Raw genomic sequence first — 7,977 nt, forward strand, 5'->3', positions numbered from 1 at the left:
GGTACTCAGTGAGAAAAGATCATTGCTGACTAATGAATATCACTGAGTGGAGCAGATTACCACTGCAAGATGGCGGCCCGAGTCTCGTCAGCGCCAGTAGGCAGTAGCGCTCCATGCTGCCAACCCTTACAACATGTCTATGGATATTTTAATGTTTTATATAAAAAAAAACGCTTACTTAGGAATAAAAGTGAACAAGAATAAAAACATGAACATGGGGTGGATTTGAAAAAGAAAAATCTGAATTTTATCATCACATTTTTATCGTCATCCGTACAGAAAGACACGATCTTTCCACGCATGCGCGAAGGGAAACGTGACTTCCTGGATTTACAATTTTCACGACGGAGCCTTGTGACGTCATGTTCCGCTGATATTTGTATGTTTAGTATTTTAAAATATCGCTTACTTAGAAGGAAAAGGGAGCAAGAATATAAACATAAATATGGGGTGGATTAAAAAAAAAAATCAGAGTATTATCGCCACATTTTCTACCACTTGCACCGTTCTGTCATTGCAATAAAATAGGCACTGACACCCATAACTTCTTTTTTAAATATGTATTTTTTTCAAATGAGACACTTATCTTAAATCTGTTCATGCAGTCTAACAAAAATATACTGAGAGAAAAAAATATATATGATGTAGCTTTAGTCATTGTGGTCTAAACAATACACAAATATAATCACGGCTGAGGTGCGATGACAGAGAATTTAAGTCCCTACCTTTAGTCAAAAGTGATTTATGACCCCTCATAAATCAATGATTTATGACCCCTCAAGGTCAAAGGTCAATGATTTATGAGGGGTCAAGTTCAAAAGTTAATGATTTATGAGGGGTCAAGGTTAAAGGTCAAAGTCAAAGGTCAAAGTCAAAGGTCAGGTTCAAATGTCAAGGTCAAGTGGGTGTGGCTTACCCGGAAGAGGGTGGAGTTAAGACCTGCGGTGGGAGTGGTTAAACCAGGAAGAGGGTGGAGTTTTAAACAGAAAGAGGGCAGAGTTAAGACCTGCGGTGGGAGTGGTTAAACCAGGAAGAGGGTGGAGTTAAGACCTGACAGGGAACAAAGGAGGGTTCAGTTTTTTTAAGAAAGCAATGTCATCTGAGCAGCATGTGACCATATATTTGATAGTTTAAATGTTTACGATCGTTTGAAACAACTTCCAGATTTCGATGTATTGATGGCTGGGAATGTTACGTGTGGAGATGTGGACACGCACGCACTTCACACACACACACACACACACACACACACACACACACACACACACACACACACACACACACACACCACACACACACACACACACACGCAGAGGAGGGGTACAAAAGGCGGTGTAAGGCTTAGTCATTATTTGGAGCTTTATACGTTAGCGTAAAGACTTTGTTGGATTCGGTCATGATTAGTGAAACGCCTGTGTCGATTTATAAAAATAATAAAACTTACATTGACGCTCCGCAAAAAAGTCGAGTGTTTCTAAATCGTATTCAGATGCCGCCGACCGAATCTTTGCGTGAGAAATGGGACTTGGAAGCGTACGGGATGGAGGGATCTTTTGGATTTGTATTCAGATACGAAATGGGTGATATCTGCTTATTTCAGCTAAAAGAAAGAAGAGACGGAAGCCCTTTCTCGATATTTTCATCGTTATCTACCGTGGATTGGGAAGTTTTAAGACTGGCAATGCCCGATTTCCTGTGGCGTGATCCTTCACCGGTGGATAAACGCGTAAAAGGAAGCTTGTTTACTTACCCGACGATGGATGAGTTGAATGAGAGAAGAATTCTGTTCAGCGCTACCTGGGAGACGAAATCTTCAGCCTCGGGTCGTTGGTTTTTACGTGCCAGTCTCCGTGCTCCAAAAATCACCGGTACCTATCCGGCTCAGTGGACCGAGCCCGATGTCTTTTCCCTGGAGTCTTTCAACGATGAATGCGGGGTGTTTACACCGTTGGTGGTCGTACCCATCGTGGCATGGCGAGAGCGAATGGCGTCGATGAAGGAGAAAATAAACGACTTGTTCCGAAGCAGTCGACAATGGAAAAGCATGCTGACGACGAGAAGAAAGTTGTCCTTTGAGACCACACCCCCGACGGAGGACAAAAGGACCTCCCCCGCTTCAGTTTCAACCAATAACCTTCAAGGAAACACCCCCTCCTCCGACTCGTCCAATACCCTTTGAAAATCATAGCGTTAGTTTGATTGGTCGAGACTTTTTTTTCCGACCCTCCCTATAAAAACAACACCACCCTGCAATTTTTTTTTTCGACCAGACCATATTGGCTCCCTTTTTTGAACGCACGGATCTCAAACAAGAAAATGGCAAACAAGACCATCAGACGCGTAAAGACCCGTCTTATACCACAGGACGATTTCAAACCATCCGTAAACACGACTGATGAAGCAAACATGGCCGAGATCTTTAACCCTCCTGAAACGACGGCTGGATCGGAGGTGGTGAGCGACGATGAGACGTGTCGCTTCGGCAGATGTTTCTGCAGATGGGGGGTGAAAACCGACAACGCTACGCAGTCTTTGCCAGATGACGATAGGAAGGAGGAGGAAAAGGAGAATGACCTGATCATCATAACACCTCCGCCGTCCCCGCCACCACCCCCGTCACCATCCCTGTCACTCTTGGACCCCCCGTTGCACATCGATGATGAAACCGATGGGGGGAAGTGGTTGCTTTTCACCAGCACGGTGAAAACGGCCGTGTTTCATCTCCTCAACGAGGCCATCCGCCAGTTCAGGCAGAGCGAATGTTACGGTTGTCGGGTGAACCATCCGAGCCAGAGAAACCACCCGTGCCTGGAACCCTATGAAGAGGACTTTCTCCTGTACAACTACGACGGACTCATCAAGACTCTGCGTACGTCTAAATTCATTCAAGCCATTCAACGCTTGCTGATGCTTCGTCGCATCGAGGCTGAGGATTCAAGGGTTGAATCCTACGCCGACTCTCTGCTGTCTCAACTGAAATCTGAGAGAAATGTCTGGTGGGCCATAGATGACGTGTACAACGAGTTGGTACGGGGTGATGAAACGATTTTGAGACATCTGGATATGGTGACAGAGTGTTGGAATAATTACAAAAAAGATGGGTAATTATTGGAGAAAACTTGTAAACTCTATCGAGAACCACGCTGTTATTTACCCGTTGATTGACGCGATGGAAGCGTATGTTCTAAAACGAGACAAACCTCAAAAACTACAAATTATTCTTGATTATGCCCGCTCTAAGCCTACCTGGGAAGCTACCTGGAAATCCGTTGTCTCTCATGCTTTTGACTTTGACATTTTTGAAACAATTTTGAAGGAATGGTCTAAAGAAAAGTCTTTTCAACCTTCTCCTTATCACGTGTTCATTTTATATGCTCTGTTTGTTGATATGTCGATGTATCGTCTACGATGCGACATCCCCGTCAACGTTTTGTTTGAACTACAAAAACTGCACGAAGCGATTAAATTCACCTACGGTATACCTGTTTTACATCAAACCTTGATTATAGTTTATAGTTTATAGAAAAATTGTTTTAGATTCGCTGTGTGGTGTCCATGAATGAATAAAAACAAACTGTTTTAGATTCATTGTGTTGTTTCCATGAATGAATAAAAGAAATGTGTACCAAGCAACACGAGTTCATTTCTCTTTGTCTTTCCACAATGGAGAAAGCTATGGAAAAAGCATACTATACACCCGCACACCCGGGTAGTTTTGGAGGGGTAGATCGACTCCGTCGAGCTGTGCAGGATGAAACGGGGCAACGTGTCACAAAAGAAAAAGTTCAAGAATATTTAACGGGACAGGACGCCTATACACTCCATAAACCGGTTCGCATTCATTTTCCAAGAAACAGAGTCTTTGTCCCGCGACCTTTAACCCAGTTTCAAGCCGACCTCTGTGACATGCAAGCCTTGGCTGAATATAACGACGGTTATAATTATTTATTAACGGTCATAGATGTATTTTCCAAGAAGGCCTATGTGAGGGTTTTGAGGAGAAAGACGTCCGTGGAGGTGGTTGAATCGTTTCAATCGGTGTTGGGGGAAAGTCAGATTCCTCGCAAACTCCAAACCGACGCGGGAAAAGAATTTTTTAACAAGAGTTTTCAAGCTCTGATGAAGAAACACAATATTGTACATTTTTCTACGGCCAGCGATCTCAAAGCTTCGGTGGTTGAAAGATTTAATCGTACTCTGAAAGGGAGAATGTGGAGATATTTTACAGCCAACAACACCAGGCGCTACCTAGACGTCTTACAAGACTTGGTAAAAAGCTACAATCACGGATATCACAGCAGTATTAAAATGAAACCGGTGGATGTGACTTTGGAAAATACCCCTCAAGTGTTTGAGAATCTCTACGGCTCATTCACAGCATTCAAACGCAAATACAAATTTGCCACGGGAGATATGGTGAGAATATCCAAAGTGAGAGGAGTGTTTGATAAAAAATATGAACAGAGTTTTACAGACGAGGTGTTTACAATAACACGACGTCTCCCTCGATCTCCACCGGCATACAGACTGAAAGATTTTGACGGTGAAATAATAGAGGGTTCTTTTTACGAAGCCGAGTTGCAGAAAGTAAAAGAGAGCGAGGACAAGCGCTATCATGTGGAGGAAATTCTAAAACGACGTACGGTCGGTGGCAAAAAACAAGTTCTAGTGCACTGGAAAAACTGGCCCGAAAAATTCAACAGTTGGGTGGACGCTGACCTCCTTACAAATGTATAAAACAATCTGATGCCTTTGATGAGCCTCACAGTCTAAAGATCATCGAGCATTATGGATCATTCCTGCAACGAGGGTTTTTACCTCACCTTACCCTCCAACGCCAGCCTCAACGTATTTAAAGAAAACAAAAGTTCCCATTACCAGATAGATTTAAGTCAACATATAGATTTAGCAGGCTCATGGGAGGTGGCCTTAACAGAGATTTCATACCCTCGCTCATGGTATAATGTTTCTAACGGAGCATTTTATGAATGGCTAAAGAGACCTCCACCGGTGGGACCTGAAAGCAATCCTGGAATGGGGATAGTTTACCGTCAAGAATTGAGAGGGGGATGTTATGAGAACATTACACGATTCATAAATGAACTGAATGAATCTTTACAAAAAATTGACAACGATGTGAGGATAGCCTTTGACGATGTTAAAAAGCGAATCTCCTATCAATCAGGGGGTCAAACTCATTTTCGTTTTTCCCCTTCCCTGGCTTACATCATGGGAGTGAAACCTGGAAAGTGGATCAACTTTGACCGTGGGTCGGCCCCCTATCCCGCGGATATAAACGCCGGTTTCTACCATCTCTACTGTTACAGTGACGTGGTGCGACCTCAGATAGTAGGCGACGCTTATGCTCCTCTTTTGAGAATCGTGAGTGTAGAGGGAGCTTACGGTGAGATTGTCACCAAGTGTTTTAACCCCGCCTACTATTTACCCGTCTCGAAAAATCACATTGAAAACATCAGGGTGGAGATTAAATCTGATCAGAACAAACACGTCGACTTCACCTTTGGAAAGACCATCGCGAAGCTCCACTTTAGACCCGTTAGAAAGTAAAACCAACAACAATGAGAATGAGTCAACCCATGCACGACCCTCTACGTTTAGTGGGTTATTACGAAAGCCAAGTGGGGGGTTCCCTCCCCGGTTTCACAGGTTCACCTGTGATGTACGGGCGTGGGATAGGCTCCGTGTTTTCCAGGTTGTTTCGTTTTGTATCACCTCTGGTGAAAAGAGGTTTTGCCCTAGTCAAACCTCATCTTAAAACAGCGGCAAAAAATATCGCTTCCGACGTATTCAGTCATGCCGTTGGAAAAATGGGTAGTGGGGTACAAGACGGATCAGGAGGAATAATGGTCCTGGCTAGACAACCCCGAAAGAGACCCCCGGGACGACGTCTCTCAACGAGTGGTAAAAAACGCCGTCATCTGGGGAGAAGAAAATCAGTCGGTAAAAGGTTTTCAAAGAGAAGGACCGTCGTTCCCTCACACGATATATTTTTAAAAAAAAAGAAAAAAGATGGCTCTTTTACATCAAAATTCGGCCGAATGCACGATGGCCGAGCTGGATTTATTTTCAGCTCCTATGACTCAGATGTCTATCGATGATAAATCCTACACAGAAGTCCTACCGCTATCCGCCATCACTGACGGGGGTCCTATTGAATTTTTCATCCCGGGAGAAGGTGAAAAGTACTTGGATCTGAATGACACATTACTTTACCTGCGGGTTAAAATTACCCGCGCCGATGGATCAAATATCCCAAACGACGCCAATGTGGGTCTCATCAATTATCCTCTAAACACCATCTTCAGCCAATGCGACATTATGCTCGGGGAAAGACTGATTTCTCAATCCAGCGCCACACACCCATACAGGGCGATAATTGAAACGCTACTAAACTATTCTGAAGCCACACTCAGAAGTCAATTCTCAGCCGGGTTATTCCACAAAGACACCGGCGGCTCAATAGACTCTATAGAAACAGCGAACGGACCAAACAAAGGACTCAACATCAGAGCCGGTTACACGGCTGAATCTAAAGAGGTTCAGCTACTAGGACCCCTCCACGCAGACATTCTTTTCAGCGAGAGACTCCTTCTCAACTCGGTGGATCTGAGGATCAAACTCACGCGTGCCAGCGACGCCTTTTGTCTCACAGGGGCTGCGGACGGTACTTTCCGTCTGAAAGTGCTGGGTGCCTCTCTCTTCACAAAAAAGGTCACCGTTTCGCCGGCCGTACGATTGGGGCACGCCTCGGCCTTACTCAAAGGAAACGCACTCTACCCTTTGTCACGGGTCAGCGTGAAAACCTACTCTATCCCTGAAAATTCCAGAGTATGCACCCAAGAAAATTTGTTTTTGGGCACGATGCCTAAATACATTGTTTTGGGTATGGTAAATCATGAAGCTTTCACAGGAAGAAGAGATCTCTCACCCTTTAATTTCCAGCATTTTAACGCAGAATACATCACCCTCTGTCACGCGGGAAAACAAATTCCCTCCAAAGCTTTCCAACCACAATTTAACCAGGGGGCTTCGGTCAGAGAGTTTTACAACATGTTTACCGCTACAGGGAGGCATATGAAAGATTTACCTCTGTGCATCAACAGACAAGATTTTGAACGGGGTTATTCGCTGTTTGTGTTCAATCTCAATCCGGGAGAGGACAGCGACGCATTATCTCGGGTTTCTAATGGCACTTTGAGGTTGGAAATGAGATTCAGAGTACCCTTACCCAACACGGTCACTCTTGTGGTTTACGCATGTTACGATTCTATTTTGGAAATTGATTCCAAACGACAAGTGCTGGTGGATTATTATTGACGACGGAGATGAATAACCATCAACTGGAGAAGCTTCTGCGACGAGTGTTGGGGAATGTTTTCTGTGGTGTATGGGCCTCCGACCAACTCCCCTCACTGACTCGCTCCTTTACCCCACCCTCCTACTTTATCGTCAACACCCACGAAGGACATCGACCGGGGGAGCACTGGTTATCGATGACTCTGGAGGAAGATGGGACCGCCACTTTTTTTGATTCTTATGGATTTTCTCCCGATTTTGATTACTACCCTCGGAGCATCTTGAACTTTTTGGAAAATCGTTCTGACCGTATATTGTACCACAACCTACAGCTTCAACACCCTTTGTCCACAGTGTGCGGTCAACACTGCGTTTATTATCTGCACCATCGATTTTGCGGACTGTCTTTTGAACAAGTTTTGTCTTTATACACAGATGATGTAGTAAAAAATGATCTTGAAGCATATACCCTGGTTAAAAAAATTCAATGTTGTACTAGCACGAATAAGAATAATAGTAGTCGTTGTGGCGTACAAGACGTCTGTTGTTTAGAAACTTTTTTGAACCGTTGAAATGAAAATGCTGTACACACTGCGTTTGATGAATAAAAAAACATTTTATTGAAACAAGAGTTTTGTCATCATTCATTCAAGGTTTAAC

This window comes from Nerophis ophidion, linkage group LG01 (assembly GCF_033978795.1).
Source record: "Nerophis ophidion isolate RoL-2023_Sa linkage group LG01, RoL_Noph_v1.0, whole genome shotgun sequence".
Classification (NCBI taxonomy): Eukaryota; Metazoa; Chordata; class Actinopteri; order Syngnathiformes; family Syngnathidae; genus Nerophis; species Nerophis ophidion.